Here is a 16862-nt window from a genome sequence, read left to right on the forward strand (position 1 = left end):
TATCCCCCATTGCTCCTGGGCTCCTCCACCAGCCTTAGGCCTCATCCCCTCTTGGGATCACTGATGGCTCCTTTTCAATGATAGGAAGAAAGCTGAATCCCTGTGAATATGGTCTATATGGCATTTAGCAGCTTCCTGGGAAAGAGGGGGTACAAGTGGTCAGGACTATTCCTGGATTGCAGCCTTGAAACTAAGGGACATAATTGCAGAATCTAATTTTTGGCTGAGATTTCTCCAAGTGCCATATTTAATGTCACCACTCTGTGGGGGTTGCTCTTGCCCTTGGTTGGTCAGAGGTATCTGGAATACCCAGAAGGTTCTCTTGAACTCCAGAGAGAAGCGAGGGCCTTCTTGGGGCAGATTGGACTTCTGGATTTGGGCCTGATGGAGACAGCACTTCCAGGGTCAGCAGATACAGGCATTCTGGAGTGGGCTGAGAAGCATCTTGCCCGCTCGCAAAGTGGCACCCATTTCCACGGGCTGACAGAGTCCTATGCGGCAGAGGGACTGTGTCCTAGCAAATGAACGTATTTTGGGTGAAACACAGTTCTTCACAAACTTTAAATGCAAGAAGTTAAAGACTGACCAGTTCAGATAGAATTGGCTTAAAGAAGCAGACTGGATACCCGGCTCAGAACCTGCAAGCATGAGGATGCAGCAGGGCTGGATCAGGTGAGCGTCTCTGCCCCCAACCCTTATGAGTCAATCTTTCAGGGCACAGCAAAGCCTTCATCAGTCTTGGTTTTTCTTGGGATTAAAAGTAAATTATGTAATGGATTTTGAGTATATGGTCTCTAGTGCCCTAATTTCTCTTGAAAGAGAGAAATTATCCAATAGGAAGGGAAATTGACAAAAAGCCTGCATTGACTCCATCAGTTAATCAACAGGGATATATCGGCAAGGTGATTAACTCTACTAGAAGACCACAGCTCTGGCCAATTCTATTTTAAATCCAAGTAAGGGTGGTAGAAAATGTATATTTTCAAGTCTGGCCTAACAGTTATATACATACACAGATTTCATAGATTGATGCAAAGGAAAGGTATCTGGGGAGATGCAGTTTGTGTCATTTATTCATTTCTTGAAAAATTGAGTGTTTGCTGTGTCCAAGCCACCATTTTTAGCATTTTGGGACACACACTTTACACCTAGAGACACACACAGACACACACACAGAGACACTCATACACACAGACATAGGCTAATACACACAGAGTCACACTCACACAGACACACCCAGAAACACTCATACACACACACACACAGTCACACACACAGAGTCACACTCACACAGATACACACACAGACACAGTCACATACAGACATACACCCAGAAACACTCATACACACACACATACACAGAGTCATATACACAGTCACACTCAGACACACAGACAGGCACAGTTAAATACAGACACACACCCAGAGACACATACACACTCATAGACATACACTAATACACAGTCACACACACACACACACCCAGAAACACTCATATACACACACACACACACACTGTTATACACAGAGTCACATACAGACACACATACAGAGACACACATATACACACGTACACACTTATTCTCTGCCCTTCAGGAATTTTACATCTCTGTAAAATTTTTGACCTCTCAAGCAAATGCACAACAGCAATTTAAAACAATTTGGTTGTAGGGCAGAAAAGTGTGCTCCCTGTCTTTTGGGAGACTGGCCTGGGGAAGAAGACAATTGGGGCTAAGACCATCTATTAGCTTCTACTCCAGTGCATGTGTGGTGCTCATCAAGTGAAAAACCACCCCCTCCAGGCCCCGCCCCATGGTCATACTGGATTATATAATGGACCTCAATAATTCCAAATGAGCTATTATACTCTGCCATATAATTATATATTTAGGACACATGTAGGGTTAAAAAAAGAAATCCACAGGAAAACACTGAAACAAATTGCAGAGCAATTTCAGTGACTGATTATATTTAAGCTGCAGTGTGTCAGCTGTTCTCATATTTTTTTTTCAGAGTTCCCAAATCCGTTAGACAATATTCTGAAGCTATCAAACACTGGTCTTTATTTTTGAATCAAAGTCATTTCAGAAACCACGTCCCTGATCTTTTCGAGACTCATAAAATATAAAAATGGCATCTCATTTTTTTTTTGGACAAGCTTTTTATCTTCTTTGTCCTCTTCAGATAATAAAAATACTAACAATAACAAATAAAAGCAGTTGTCATTTACCGAGCTCACGTTCTCTGCCAAGTACTGTGGTATGTATTTTATATCAACTCATTTTAGTTTTCACAGCAAACTTAGGAAGGAGCCATGAGTTGTATGAAGTTCCTGTGGTTGAGGAAGTTTAAATATCATGTTTAAAGACACACAACTCATAAATGATGAAGTTATTACTAGAACTGGGCTAATCTATTCTTGTAAGTTTTAGCAAAATGACAGCTATAAATTTCCATTTCCCAGAGTATTTTCATATGTGTTATCTCATTGATTTTTCACAGTCCTGAACATAGATCAAGGCTCAGTAGAGTGTGGTTGCGATTTTACAGAGGGAAACCCAAGGCTCAGAGAGGTCATGATTTACCCAAACACAGCTCACTTCCAATAGGGCTGCTGAGGCCATGGCCACGCTCTGCACCAAACAAAGCCAGTGTGCAAATTGGGCCATTGGACCCAGCTCCAGTGCTCATTCACAATCCCACACTGAAAAAAGCAAGAGAACAGAACGAACGCACATGCAAAACCACCTGTGGCATCAAGGAGGTCTTTTTCCTCAAGTATGAGCTAGGTTTTTCCAGCCTGGCTGGAAAGCCTAGCAGAGAATGGGATTCTCTGCTAAGGTCAACAAGATGCGGCACAGCCAGCGCTGGCTGCTACCTGCGAAGCTGCTTAGCACGCCCCACTGTGTGCCTGCCCAAGGGAGGACACGCAGCCCTAGCGGTCTGCTTATGATTTCTGCCCCTGCTTGTCTCTGCTGCTTGCAGCCAGCGCTGGCTGGACATGGAGAGCCAGCACCGAGTTCCATTGCTTCCATTTGGCACCAAGTGCCTGATGGAGCTGTCCACTCTCAACAAGAAAGGGGCCTGAGGTGTTGGGGCAGAATGAGGGTCCTTGCTTGAGCTCACCTTGACTCTTCTCACAGGCCAGGCCATGAAGGGAGGGGAAACGGAGCAAAGCCAAGAGACAGGGAAAAGTGTGGGGGATAACCTGGGGGCTGGAGGGCTGGTTGGGGGGTGCAAGGGGCGGTCGCGGTGAAATCTGGCCTTACGGGCACGGTGCTAGTGGGGAGAACGTTAAAGGAAGTCACTTTAATCTTCAGAATGAGCTCAGAGGTCCACAGGGTGGATATGGAACCCCTATTCATTCATTTAATATATGATTAGATGTCAGTGTTGTTGGAGTTACATTTTAGGAAATGACTATTCATAATGGAAGTCCTGGCACGGTTTCTTTCTAATCAGCAAAACGGGGTGGTGGGCTCAGCTGTGGCACCCTCGCAAGAGGCTCTTAATTTACGAGTGATGTTAAATTATGCTGGCTGCCAGATAGTCAGATACGGGAAGTGATACAATAAGTCATTGGGGATGTGCTAGTTCTTCTTTTTTCATTTGACAACCACAGGAAGTGGCCATTAGCCAAGCCATCTGAGAGAAAGCATCTGATTGCTCTGCTACGTGCACAGTTTCTTGAGTAACTGCAAAAGCCTGAGAGGAAGGACTGCAGGGGGTGGGAGTGAGAAGCAGGGTGAGGGGGAGGATATAGATCTGGGGGTCAGGGCCCTCAGAAGCTAGCATCAGGACGGCTCACGTGGCTTGTTTTTCGCAGGCTCCCCGGGGACTATTCCAGGTTGGGCTAAGCCTAGTCAGGTTTGTCAAAGCCCTACAAAAATAGTTCATGTTATTTCTGTGGCAAATCATGCACAAAGAACTTATGAATAACTAATTTCTTACTTGGCTCTTTTCTAGAAAGGGTAATTCAATACAATGTGCTTTCCAGTCTGTCACAACTGCATGAGGGCAGAGGCAGATTGCAGGTGGGGCAGGACTTCGTAGCCAGGACAAACTTGACTGCAGAGGGTAGCCTGTTCCTCAGCCTTCTGAAGCCCTGACTGAGACTTGAAACTGTAGAGAAATTAGCAGGATTCTGGGGAGAACAGAGTCTGGAGAGAACAGAATGGAGTGTGCATGTTTGAAGATGTATAGTTTCTAACAGCAATTTCAGTGCTTGTAGGCAATTTATAAATATTCGAGAAAGATGCTACCATACTTGGCTGAAAGGCTGACGGAGATGGTATTAGGTAACGGAAGTTACAGACAGTGGGGCCCTTTATGTATGAAGCTGATATTATAGGAGTCCCCTTTCCATCTGGGCAGTATGAACAGGCTGCAACTTACCCTCCTAGTTAGATCCTAGCCGTCTTAGCTTCCTTTCCTGGCATGGCCAGCCATTGCTTTCTGACCTCTTTGAAATAAATACTTTTATGCCCATAAAAAGAGTGTTTTTTTTTTTTAGTTAAGAAAAAAAGACTTTGATTGGATGGTTTCTAAGCTTTCTTGCACATCGGAGTCGCTGGGTGATCTTGATAACATTCCAGTGCCTTTCTTTTCTTTTTGTTTTGGTTTTTTTTTTTTTGAGACAGAGTCTCGCTCTGTCGCCCAGGCTGGAGTGCAGTGGTGTGATCTTGGCTCACTGCAAGCCCCGCCTCCCGGGTTCACGCCATTCTCCTGCCTCAGCCTCTCCGAGTAGCTGGGACTACAGGCACCCACCACCATGCCCGGCTAATTTTTAGTATTTTTAGTAGAGATGGGGTTTCACTGTGGTCTCGATCTCCTGACCTTGTGATCCGCCCGCCTCGGCCTCCCAAAGTGCTGAGGTTACAAGCATGAGCCACCGTGCCCCGCCTTTCAGGGCTTTTCAAAGATCATTTTCTCCAACTCAATGTCCCTGCATTTTCCAGAGTTTGTTTGTTAGCATTGGGTAGCAGTCAGACTGGTTATTTTGCTGTAACAAACAACCGTGATATCTCATGTTGGAGGGGCAAGGAAGCACAAGCCCATCTTATTCCCAGAAGGAAAGCCAGAAATATTTGTAGAAAAGTGATAGCTATGCCACAGGGATTATTGATTTTGCATTCTAGATTCTTTTAGTTTGAGTAATTCCTTCCAGAATTTTTTGTCTTATAATTTTGAGAATTAAGATATTAATTTTGCTGCCTCAAAATGGAAATGCTTTCTGGAACCAGGAAGGCAATACCTCTGGTTTTCTTGGACACTTTTGTGACCATTTTCTTAGTTTTGATTACTTCAGCAGTTAGGATTTTTTTAAACAAACAAACAAATCAAAACAATAAATCCTACTGGTAGATCTGACATAGCTAGTGATTTTTGCACAAGGGCAAAGGAAATCAAAGAGCATAGAGCCTCTGTATGGTTTTGGGAGAAGGTAATCTTTCCTCTTGGACTTGCACCCTCCATCTTATTGGCCAGGGTTATGGGCCATGGCCACCTGGGTTGCAAAGAAGCCTCCCTTGCAGAGGAAGGGAAGGAGAAGGGAGAAATGTAAATGGCTTTGGTGGAACCAATGCACAGTGTGAACCCTCAGGAGTAGGCAAAACATGTGCTGTAAACTCCAAGTCTAGGCTTTGGGCTATTGTCCCTGATAGTTCAATAAAACTCTCTAGTTAATCCCTAATAAATTTGTGACTGGAATGGCCTGCAGGTTTTAAGCCATGAAAACAGTTAAATGACCTCACATTGCAGTGTGAGCATCCATTCGGTAACCTGGGTCACTCCTTACCATTTACCCACACCTAGATTTTGGGTCATGGTGAGCTAAGCAGAGTTGGATAGAAATTGAATATCAAAATGGAAAATGTCTATACCAAAGTGATCCATCTGATGAAATTACAGTTCAGAGACATTTTGTAATAGAGCTACAGAATATTGAGGCTGGATGGAAAATGTGCAATGGAGCAGTTACAGTTCGGCATCCTCTGCTGAAGTGAAGCAGAGAATTAAGACAATTACCTAGTACTTCAGGCAAGAAGAGGTAGTGCTTGTCTTTCTGAAAATAACTTTCCTGAGTCCTATAGCTTTCCCCAGGCCACCAAAGATAACATGAGGCTATCCCCATATTTTCCCTGGACTATTGAGTTCATTCTGGAGGAAAATGGCTCTCAGGAGTTAATGGCATCAAGATGTGGTCTGGGCTTTTGGCTGGTAGATCTTCAGTGAAAGCAGATGGCCACAATGGTATTAAAACTAAAGACTGCAGTAAAGCTTTTAATTGAAAACAATTGGACCCTGCTGGATGGTAATTACCTTGGCTGCTTGCAAATAATATCCTGCCCCTGATGCCATGAAAGGAAAGCTGAGACGGAGTGAACAGGATCTGCTTGATGTGCATCTAATAAGCATGGAAGTCCCCAAACTACTTTCTCTAGGGGTCCTCCAGTAAAAAGAGTTAGAAATGAAGAGGAGAGCTTGCTGTAGCACAAATTGTAAAGACAAAGCGTTCATTTAAAAAACAACCGAATGGGTCCACATTTACTTGGAGAAAATTGGAGTTCCATACCTTCAGGAAAAAAAAAAAAAGATACTTTAAATGCTTCTTTCTTTTCTCAGTTAATGATAAACGCTAATGAGGAAGATGTCTCATTTGGATGAGTTCCTTGTAGATCTTTGTGCTGCGATGCCTGAGAAGTCACAGGCATTGGGCAGTCGAGGCTGAACTGTAAGGTTCATTTTCCTCTTCACTTAAAGTTTTAACCTCTCGAAGCTACGATGGTTCAAATAATATTTAAACGTGGACAGTAGCTATGCAGGAGGCAGTGACGTAATAAAGTTCCCAGGGACTCAGGCTGGAGGTTAGATGCGTGGGCAAAGTTTGACCACAGGCTCCTTTCTAAAGAGTCTTAGAAGGGAAGACTAGGGGCGGGGTGGGGTGGGAAAGGTCTTAGGAAGCCAGGGGCTGAGTGGCTCCCAGAAACCACGCCTGAGATCTGAGTGGGTTCACTGCACGGGGCTGTAGCACCGCTGCTCCTGCGTGGCCTCCAGGTGGTCCAGGGGACCCCACTCACCTGCCAGGTGGGAAAGCCTGGCCTTTTCCTGGATCCTGGCTAGCACTGGGATTTACACGCCTGCTTATCACGCACTGTCAGGAGGCTGCTTCCCTGAACAGCCTTATCTCAGCAGTAAGGGGCACCCACCTGCCCACCCACCCAGGCTTGCCACGGTAAGTCGCCTCCACCTCCCAGCGGCTCCGCTGAGGCTTAGGGCGGGCACCCGGGAGGATGCTGGCCCTGCCCCCATTGACGTCATGCCACCATGTGACTCACTCTGACCAATGAGAGGCAAGCGGAAGTGACAGTTATTCCTCCTGCGCGGGAGCTTTGGGGACGCACTTGTGGATGCCTAGGCCTCTTCCGTTTGCCTCTGGGACTGGCGATACTCGAGGTAATGGCTACTGGGGCCAAGTCGTGGGCGACCTGCAGTGCATGGGTAGAGTAAGGTGCCTCCGCCCAGTCTAAACAGCCCTCCCCAGAGCTGGTGGGTTCCCAGGAGTGATGCCTGTTTGTCAGTGAGGCCCCGCGGGGATGAGGACGGAGCATTACGCAGCGCACTGCGCCCCCTTGAACTCTGCAGATACCAGGGTGAGATGGGAGCACCGCGCCAGTCCCAAGGCAGTGCTGGGTGGGCAGTGTGGGGCCTGGGACGTCTACCTTCAGGCCCTCTGACTCTCGCTGGATTCGCTGTTCCGGGCAGTGCTGCAGCGCAAAGGCGCCAGGCCTGGCGTGGAACCCGAGCCTGCGCAGGGCCGCGTCTGCGTTCACAGGGAACGGTGACCCCATTGCGGCAAAACATCTAACTTAGCTTCACATACACGGTAATCGTTTATGGAGCAATAATAAAGCACAAAACACAAAATCCACGCGAAAAGGAAAATGTGCATACACAATTTCTTTATAAAAAAGAAACACTGGCCGGGCGCGGTGGCTCACGCCTGTAATCCCGGCACTTTGGGAGCCCGAGGCGAGCGGATCACGAGGTCAGGAGATTGAGACCATCCTGGCTAACACGGTGAAACCCCTTCTCTACTAAAAATACAAAAAAATTAGTCGGGTGTGGTAGCAGGTGCCTGTAATCCCAGCTACTCGGGAGGCTGACGCAGGAGAATCACTTGAATCCGGGAGGCGGAGGTTGCAGTGAGCCGAGATCGTGCCACTGCACACCAGCCTGGAAGACAGTGTGAGACTCTGTCTCAAAAACAAACAAACAAACAAACAAAACACAATAAAATAAAAACTCCCTTAATTGTACTTTGGGAGCTGGGCTTGGCTATTTCCTTCCTAGAATATTCTCCTATGTTCTCGGCAGTCTAAGTTGTGTGCTGTTATGTTTGGTGGACATCACTTTGTACTCACTACATTTAATAGGGGCACAATTCGTTGGATTTCCCGAGGTCTGATTAGTGATGGTTTCTGAAGCAGCTAGTTGATGTTCAGTTCTGGAAAGTTCTCCCTTATAGAGCAGCGGGAATACTTTCTCAGATACCCTGTTGCCTTTAATGGCTCCACACATGATACCATTCTCTATTAAGCAGCAGGTGAGCAGGAGGGGCGCTGTACAAGTCATCAAGGTCTCTCCTCCAAAAGGCAAGATTCTCTTGTAACCATCTAATACATGGTCTTGACAGTTCAAAGATAAGAGTTCCCTGGGGCCTGAGACAAGCCTCTTCCTTTGGGGAGGAGCTAAGTTTTAGGAAATCTGCCTTCACATTAAAACACAGTTTCTCCTAGCAGCTCTGACTCGTTGGTCTGTGGGTCCTTGTAGAATGTCTCATCCCTCTTTATGTGGTACCTGTTTGAATGTTTGAAGGCAGTGACCCTCGTCCTCTGAGTTATTTTCTTCACGCCTTTTTTGAGCATGGGGTTGTGGTCTTTCTGCAGCCTTAGTAGTATTCCACTGGGGACCAAAGGGAGCCCATGCTTTGAATACAATTTTTGAATCATTCTATTCGTCCTATTTAGCCCTGAACATTTCAATTTTGGTGGCAGTGCCAGAATATGCGAATAAAGGACTATAATACACTCCTTGATACTGGATTTTGTTTGAGAAGGATGTAATGGAAAAGCAAGTTAGCTTGAAACATCCCATAATTTTTCATGGGTAGTTACAATAACTGCTTGCTGTTGGTATTATGCTATATAATTGCACAGTGTAATTGCTTCTTGTAGTCCTATAGTATCTGTTCTATAGCATTCTATTTTATAGGTATTTTTAAGGTGCATTTTTTATCGATTTGGCATATACACAGCAATAAACTGCTGTGGAATTGATTAGATAGTAGAGTGAAGCTGAAACATTTAGTGCATTGATTCTTAATCTGTAAAGATGTTTATTTGCAGTTCGGCATATATTTATTACTATGGTGTAAGTAATGTTAACATTAAAAAGAGTATTTGGGGTGTGTGTGCTTCTAATAATAAATTAGAAGTTCCATTGTGTGTTAGTCCATTCTCGTATTGCTATAAAGAATACTTGAGACTGGGTAATTTATAAAGGAAAGAGGTTTAACTGACTCACAGTTCTGCAGGCTGTACAGGAAGCACGATGCTGGCACCTGCTCTGCTTCTGGGGAGGCCTCAGGAAACTTTTATCATGGCGGAAGGTGAAGGGGGAGCAGGTGTATCACATGGCCAGAGCAGGAGGAAGAGCGAGGGTTGGGGAGGTACCATACACTTTTAAACCACCAAATCTCATGAAAATTCACTCCCTATTGCAAGGACAACACCTAGAGGATGGTGCTAAACCATTCATGAGAAATCGTCCCCCACGATCCATTCACCTCCCATCACGCACCACCTCCAACTTTGGGGATTACATTTCACCAGGAGATTTGGGCAGGGACACAGATCCAAACTAGATCACACCATTAGCCCTTTCCAGATGGTTCCCAGCTTAATGTAGGCCAATAGTAGAAAATCAAGTGATGACTAGAAGATCTCCTAGGCAGGGATGTTGATACCTTGCATGTTTATACCTTTTCCATGCCTTGCACAATGCTGTGACAGTGTAGGATCATGACTAATGTTAGTTGATTGAATGACTCTAGGGAGGTTATTGTTGAGTCTTCCAGAACTAGTACAGTCAAGTGGTGAATTTTCTTCACCTTTATTTTCCTTGAGCAACAATGGAATGATGCCTGTTGCCTCTTTGAGAATGAGCATTCTACTATAAAAGAGCATTTATAGGCTTTCTCACTGGGTCCTTGCTAAAGATTTCCTGCAGTTCTTTTTCGTGGTCTTCTTTAGTGTTTTACTAGTGTTTTCTGATGACTGCTATAATATATATATATATGAATACTGTCTGTCTTTAGACATTAGTTTATTTTGACTCATTCCTGGTCCTTCTTTCCATTTTGCTTCTATTGGTGACCAATGATAGTATGTAGTTAGAATACTGAATTTAATTTTGGGGACGGATGGCACAAGGAGACTGGTAAGATGGAATGGAGGCTTGTTCTTTGAAATGACATTAACCTTTCAGGGTGTCAGGGAACTATTTAGTGCATTGATCCTTCAGTTTTTGATTGTTCTCATTTTCCGTTTCCACATTTTGATCTGGTGAGTAAAGATCAGAGTGAAGAGGGGGAAGATGGGATGTGATTGGAGATGGGAAAGATGGATGGAAAGATGACATGGGGAAAGTAGATCTAGTCTCTCTGGGTCCTGGCAAGCTCACAGATAGATGTGGGCCTATAAATGGCTGAGAGAGCCTTATTTAGTTTATCACTATTAGAGGTAGTTGACTGAGGTAGCCAGGAAACGTTATTCATAGCTCTCAGTAAAGTGAATAATTTACTCCCCTTCCCTCTGATAGAATGAAATCTGTAAAGCCTTTGGGACTCTTTGGATAAAGTGCTCTACAAACACGTCAGATGAGTTTTGGTTTTATTACAGAGAAGCCTGGGATGGAAAATGGGAGTTAAGTTAAATATAAGGATTTGTTTCCTGAGGGAGCCTCTTTTAACATAATTATTTTTAAAAAAACAAATATGTGATAAAAGAGTTGAAATCATCTACATATTATAAATTTGGTATAGTTATATTTTGAATGCAGGTGCAACTCATTTTTTGGTAAATAATTAATATTGTATCTGTAGACTTGCAAAATCCCATATTATCACTTGAATGCAATGATTCTTACACATGGTCTCTTGCTGAACCTGTAGTTACTGGGTCTTACAGGTGTGCACAGCAGGCACACTGTACCAGTCACTGAGCTTTACTGGAAAATGGAAAAGCAAGTGGTGTGCATGTGTGAGTGAGTATGAGTGTGACTGCTACGGGAGGAAGGAGAAGTAAGGGCAGTGGTGGAGAGGGAGCAAAGGGAAAAAGAGAAAGAATTGGGATTCTTTAGAGGAACTGTCTCCAAGTTCTCCGTTTCTTCCTTAAGCTGAGGTGCTCAAATTGAACATGGTGTTAAGAGTATGACCATTGTTATTGGCAACAGTGACTCATATTGAGGTGCCCATGTATTGTTGAATGGATGGGAACATGATGAGGAGCTAACAAAGCACTTTGTACTCTTTGAAGTATGGCATTATGTTAATGTCATCCAAAATAGAAGTGATATTCAAAAGAAGGAAATGAGAAAAGGCAAAATGATATTTAATAATAGGAGATGGCTTTGAATGAGTTTAGCATTGTGGCCTGGTAGCATAATTTTAAGTAGGTCAGTAAGATTTCTTTTCTTTCTTTTTTCAAAATTGGTGTTTTCTTATAGTTGCTACAATTGATTGTTAGTGTAATTGACCAAAAGATATTCTTGGACACTGCATCAGAGTCATAACTTTAGATGTCAGGTCTGGTCAAGTGAAGGAAACATTTGAACTAAATCATGTATTATAATATACATAATGTATAATCATATATAATATATAAATTCATATTTTGTGTATGACATGTATACATATTATATGTATACATGTTATGTTACATATTCATACATAATACATAATTAATATATACATATATAATCATAAGGCTGGGCATAAAAGGTGACACCAGCTGCAGGCCATTCATCCACCTGTCAGCCACCTCCCCAGGAATGATCCACTAGCACAATTATTGCTTCCTGTTCCCATGACATTATGTTCTGCTGGCCTAGAGGTCTTAGTTCAAGAGGGAGGAATGCTGTCACCAGGAAACACAACAATGATTCCATTAAATTGGAAGTTAAGATTGCGACCTGGCCACTTTGGGCTCCTCCTACTTCTAAATCAACAGTATGGAAGGGAGTTATAGTGTTGGTTGGGGTGATTGACCTGGACTATCAAAATGAAATCAGACTAATACTCCACAGTGGAGGTAAGGAAGAGTATGTGTGGAATACAGGAGATCCCTTAGGGCATCTCTTAGTATTACCATGCCCTGTAATTAAGGTCATGGGAAACTACAACAACCCAATCCAGGGAGGAGGACTACAGATGGCCCAGAGCCTTCAGGAATGAAGGTTTGGGTCACTCTAACAGGTAAAAAAAAACCACGACCTGCTGAGGTGCTTGCTGAAGGCATAGGGAATACAGAATGGGTAGTAGAAGAAGGTAGTCATCAATACCAGCTACAATCATGTGACCAGTTGCAGAAACGAGGATTGTAATTGTCATGAGTATTTCCTCCTTATTTTGTTTAGAACATGTTTGTGCATGTATAGACTTGTACTAAGAAAATCTTTTATTTCCTTTCTTTTATCATGTGACAAGATTTATTGACTTCATATCAGCATTTAAGTGTTGTTAACTTTATGTAATAGCATTTAGGTTAAGGATTAGTATGCTTCTGGTTGTATGAAGGGTATATGTATTATTAGGTGTAATTATGATCTTATTATTGTCTTTCTTTGAAGATTATGTATGGTTTCAGGAGATGTGTATGGGTTCAAGTTGACAAGGGGTGGACTTGTGATGATTAATATTGAGTGTCAACCTGATTGGATTGAAGGATGCAAAGTATTGTTCCTGGGCATGTCTGTGAGGGTGTTGCCAAAGGAGATTAGCATTTGAATCAGTGGACTGGGAGAGGCAGACCCACCCCCAAGCTGAGTGGGCATCATCTATTCAGCTGCCAGTGTGGCTAGAATATAAGCAGGCAGAAGGAAGGTGGAAGGAGCTGACTTGCTGAGTCTTCTGGCCTTCATCTTTATCCTGTGCTGGATGCTTCCTGCCCTTGAACATCAGACTCCAACTTTTTCAGCTTTTGGACTCTTGGACTTACGCCAGTGGTTTGCCAGGGGCTCTTGGGCCTCGGGCCATGGGCCATAGACTGAAGGCTGCCCTGTTGGCTTCCCTACTTTTGAGGTTTTGGGACTCGGACTGGCTTCCTTACTCTGCAGCTTGCAGACGGTCTACTGTGGGACTTCACCTTGTGATCCTGTGAGTTAACACTCCCAAATAAACTCCCTTTCATATATATGTGAATCCTATTAGTTCTTTCCCTCTAGAGAACCCTCACTAATACACCAGGGTAATGGAACACTTAGACCGCTTTCTTTGGAAGTAATAGTTACTATCAAGAAGTTTATTTTATTTACTTGTAAAACCTACAAAGTTGAGTGGCAACAAAGCGATTGATAATTTTTGGAAAACACTGTGAACACACCCTGCTGTCCCATAATTACTCCATGTTCCATCTCATGAGGAAACCAGGCTCTGGGATATTCATCTGGTTTTGATCTTAGGGGTTACACACACAGCTCCATTAGATTATATGTGTGGTGAATGGAGATTCGGATTCCATTAAATAGATTGGGAATTATTGGACAAATTCTCCACTTAGGCTTCTGAATTCCAGATGGATAACATATTCAGGTGCTTGGTGGATGCTTGGCTATGAATGACTAATCCAGATTGCTGGTTTATCAGCTTTGCATGGTAGCTTTGGTTTAATGCAGGGCAAGAAAACCCATAGTTTGTTCTGACATGCTGAAGAACGGTTTGCTGTTGAACCAGGTTTCCTCTTATCCTTGATGATTTTCAGAAGAGAAAGCCTGTGAATCTTTGCTTGGGTAGTTCATTTGAAACAGGTCATTATTCTTTTCATTAAGCACAGACAGGTAAGAATGGTTTCCTGAAACATCTGGTTTGCAGCATTGGCCTCAGGCTCCTACATTCATGGTCATAATAAAATCAGGCTAAATAACCACCTCTGCAGTCATGCTAGAGAAAGGGTTTTGCAGAAAAACAAGTAATGTAGCAAAATAGTGACAAATCAGTAACAAAAGACCAACCTGACTATTGTTGCCTGGCTAATGGGATAAGGTGATTGTGGTTGTCATTTCGTCATAGTCAAGAACTGTCGCTCATTCATTTTCATATACACAACACTTTGAACAGTAGTTGATATGTTGTTGTTAGTAGAAAGATGTTTGTTGAGTGAATAACTCAAAAAAAATCTGAGGTATAGCAGTAGCAGCAGCATTCTCTGAGAGACTGACTGCTCATTTAAATATTACAATACATTATTAGCCATACACCTAATATGGAAAAGTATGCAGGGGTTCCTTGCTATTTTGCCACATAAAGATGGTAGCGGGCAGAATTCTACGATGACCCCCAATGACCTATGCCCTTGTATAATCCCCTCCTCTTGGGTTTGGATGGGACCTTTAACTTGCTTCTAACTAATAAAATATGGTAAAGGTAAAGGGATTTTTTAGAGTAGTTAAGGTCCTTAATCAGTTGACTTTATAATAATTGAAAGGAAGATTATCCTGTGTGGACCTTAATTTGAGAGCCCTTTGGGTTCCAGTACCAGAGCAACTAGCAGCCCTGTCCTAGCAGGGAACAAAGGGAGCTGGATGTGGGTGTTTTCGGTGTGCCTTTCATGGGACACTTCTGAAACCTGGTGGATGACCTAATGCCTAGTTGTCTGACCCATGACCAGGGGGTTCCTTACATGGGAAACTTGTTTGTATTGGCAGACACCCTTGTGGCTCTGTGTGAGCTGTGTCCAGTTTATGATTACCTCAATCCACCACCACAATAGGAAACAAGCTAAAAGATTTTTACTTACAGATCTTGGGCAAGGAGGGTGTGATGATGTGGGTGGGCAGTCCTCTATCCTAAAGTCAGGCAAGGCAGGAATGAAGAGTTGGGCAGAGAGAGGGTGTGTGTGGCAACTAGCAGTATATATAAGGGAATAGGCTGTGGGCCCTCCAAGTTCGGGGGCAAATGCCTGAATCAATGGTCCCCTTAAAGGAAGTGGCAGGAAAGGGGGACCCAGTCTAATAGGCAGGAGAGATACCTCTAAGTTCTCATCTCTGGCCACCAGCTTGAGCCATGTAGGTGTGGTGTCAGACTGGAAACTGCCAGGGGTCACTGAGCCCTGCTTCTGCAGGAGAAAGTTAAACTTGCATTCAGAATGGATGCTGAGGCAACACAGAATTATAAGAATGCATTATAGGTCTGACCGAACCAGGTGAGCATTCTGAAAGAAACTCTAGGGGTCAGAAAGCTGAAGAAATCAGCTAGCCTCGAAGAAATGAGCTGACCTGAGTTATACAGCTGCGATGTAATGGATTCAGCCAACAACCCTGTGAACATGCCCAAGAACCCAGCCTCAGAGGAGCCCCCAGCCCTGGCTAACACTCTTGATTCCAGCCTTGTGAGATCCTGAGCAGAGAACTCACTAAGTCATGCCTGGAAACCTGCCCATAGAAACCACGAGATAAGAAGTGTGTGTTGTTTTAAGCCACTCAATTTGAGGTACTTTGTTACATGGAGATGGAAAACGAATACACAGGGCATCTGCAGATATTTATGGCATGCCTTGTCTCTGTTTTATCAAAGTGCTGTGTATTTAGCGTGTGAGAAATAGATAGCAGCGAATGCTAGTTATGCCCTGCAAGCTGTGTTTCCATACATGTTAAAGTATCATCCTGTATGTGGCATCTTGAACCAAATGAAGATTTTGGGAAGAGGTTTTGCTTTCCCTTTTTTGGATGTTGTGAGTCACCAGGCAACTTCATTGATCACGTCAGACATCAGTGGATCAACTGGCACATGCAGCAGTCTTAAGACAGTTCCATAAAAGTTCTGTCAGCTTTTTACAAAATGTCACTTGTGATAAAATGTTGACAGTTCTTCGTATGTATTAGCTGCACTTTCAGTATTGTTCTGGCTGATAATAATGATGGTTAGCTTAAAGGAGCACTCTTCAGCATCATGGGTTATGCCAACCAACCAACCAACCTTCCTTCCTCCCTCCCTCCCTTTCCTTCCTTCCTTCCTTCCTTCCGTCCTTCCTTCCTTCCTATTTATTTATTTATAAATAAAAGAGATTAACTCTTGCTCTGTTTCCAAGGCTGGAGTGCAGTCGTAGCTCACTTCAGCCTTCAACACCTGGTTTCAAGCAGTCCTCTCGCCCTAGCCTTCTGAGTAACTGGGACTACAGGTGAGAGCCACTGTGCCCAGCTGGTTATATCAACTTTTAATGCAACATTTGTCTTCAGCTTGATACTTCTTGGTTTGTTGTATTTTCTAGTTTGGACCTGAGATGATTATGGACGTGGCTCTCATGGCTTCTTCTAGATCATCATATGCAATGTGAAAGGAACTAGGGAAGTTATTTGAGTTATTTAGTCCTTAACATTATCTATGAAATCAAAAGTGAGCTTTTGTTTGAGAGGTAGGAAAAAACAAGTAAAAGAAAAAAGAAGATAGTGGATTAAGGCAGAATATGACTTGCACTAATGGGCAACTAGTCTTATTTGACAGAAAATGGAGTTTAAACACATTTTTCTATCCTGATTCTTATGAAGTCTGAGAAGAGCTCTCTTCTAGTTTTAGATATTTTTAGTGT

At 43.5% G+C, this 16862-nt stretch overlaps 1 long non-coding RNA gene across 1 annotated transcript; it reads right to left on the bottom strand.

Annotated features, from left to right (window-relative positions):
• Positions 1 to 224: 224 nt before the first annotated feature.
• LOC130541626 (uncharacterized) lies at positions 225 to 7243 on the bottom strand. Its single transcript, XR_008955713.2, has 2 exons — positions 7080 to 7243; positions 225 to 514 (listed from the first exon to the last, which is right to left on the bottom strand). It is a non-coding gene; the product is annotated as an uncharacterized LOC130541626 (long non-coding RNA).
• Between the last annotated feature and the right edge of the window lie 9619 nt (positions 7244 to 16862).

The sequence above is a fragment of the Pan paniscus genome, chromosome 5 (genome assembly GCF_029289425.2).
Source record: "Pan paniscus chromosome 5, NHGRI_mPanPan1-v2.0_pri, whole genome shotgun sequence".
NCBI lineage: Eukaryota > Metazoa > Chordata > Mammalia > Primates > Hominidae > Pan > Pan paniscus.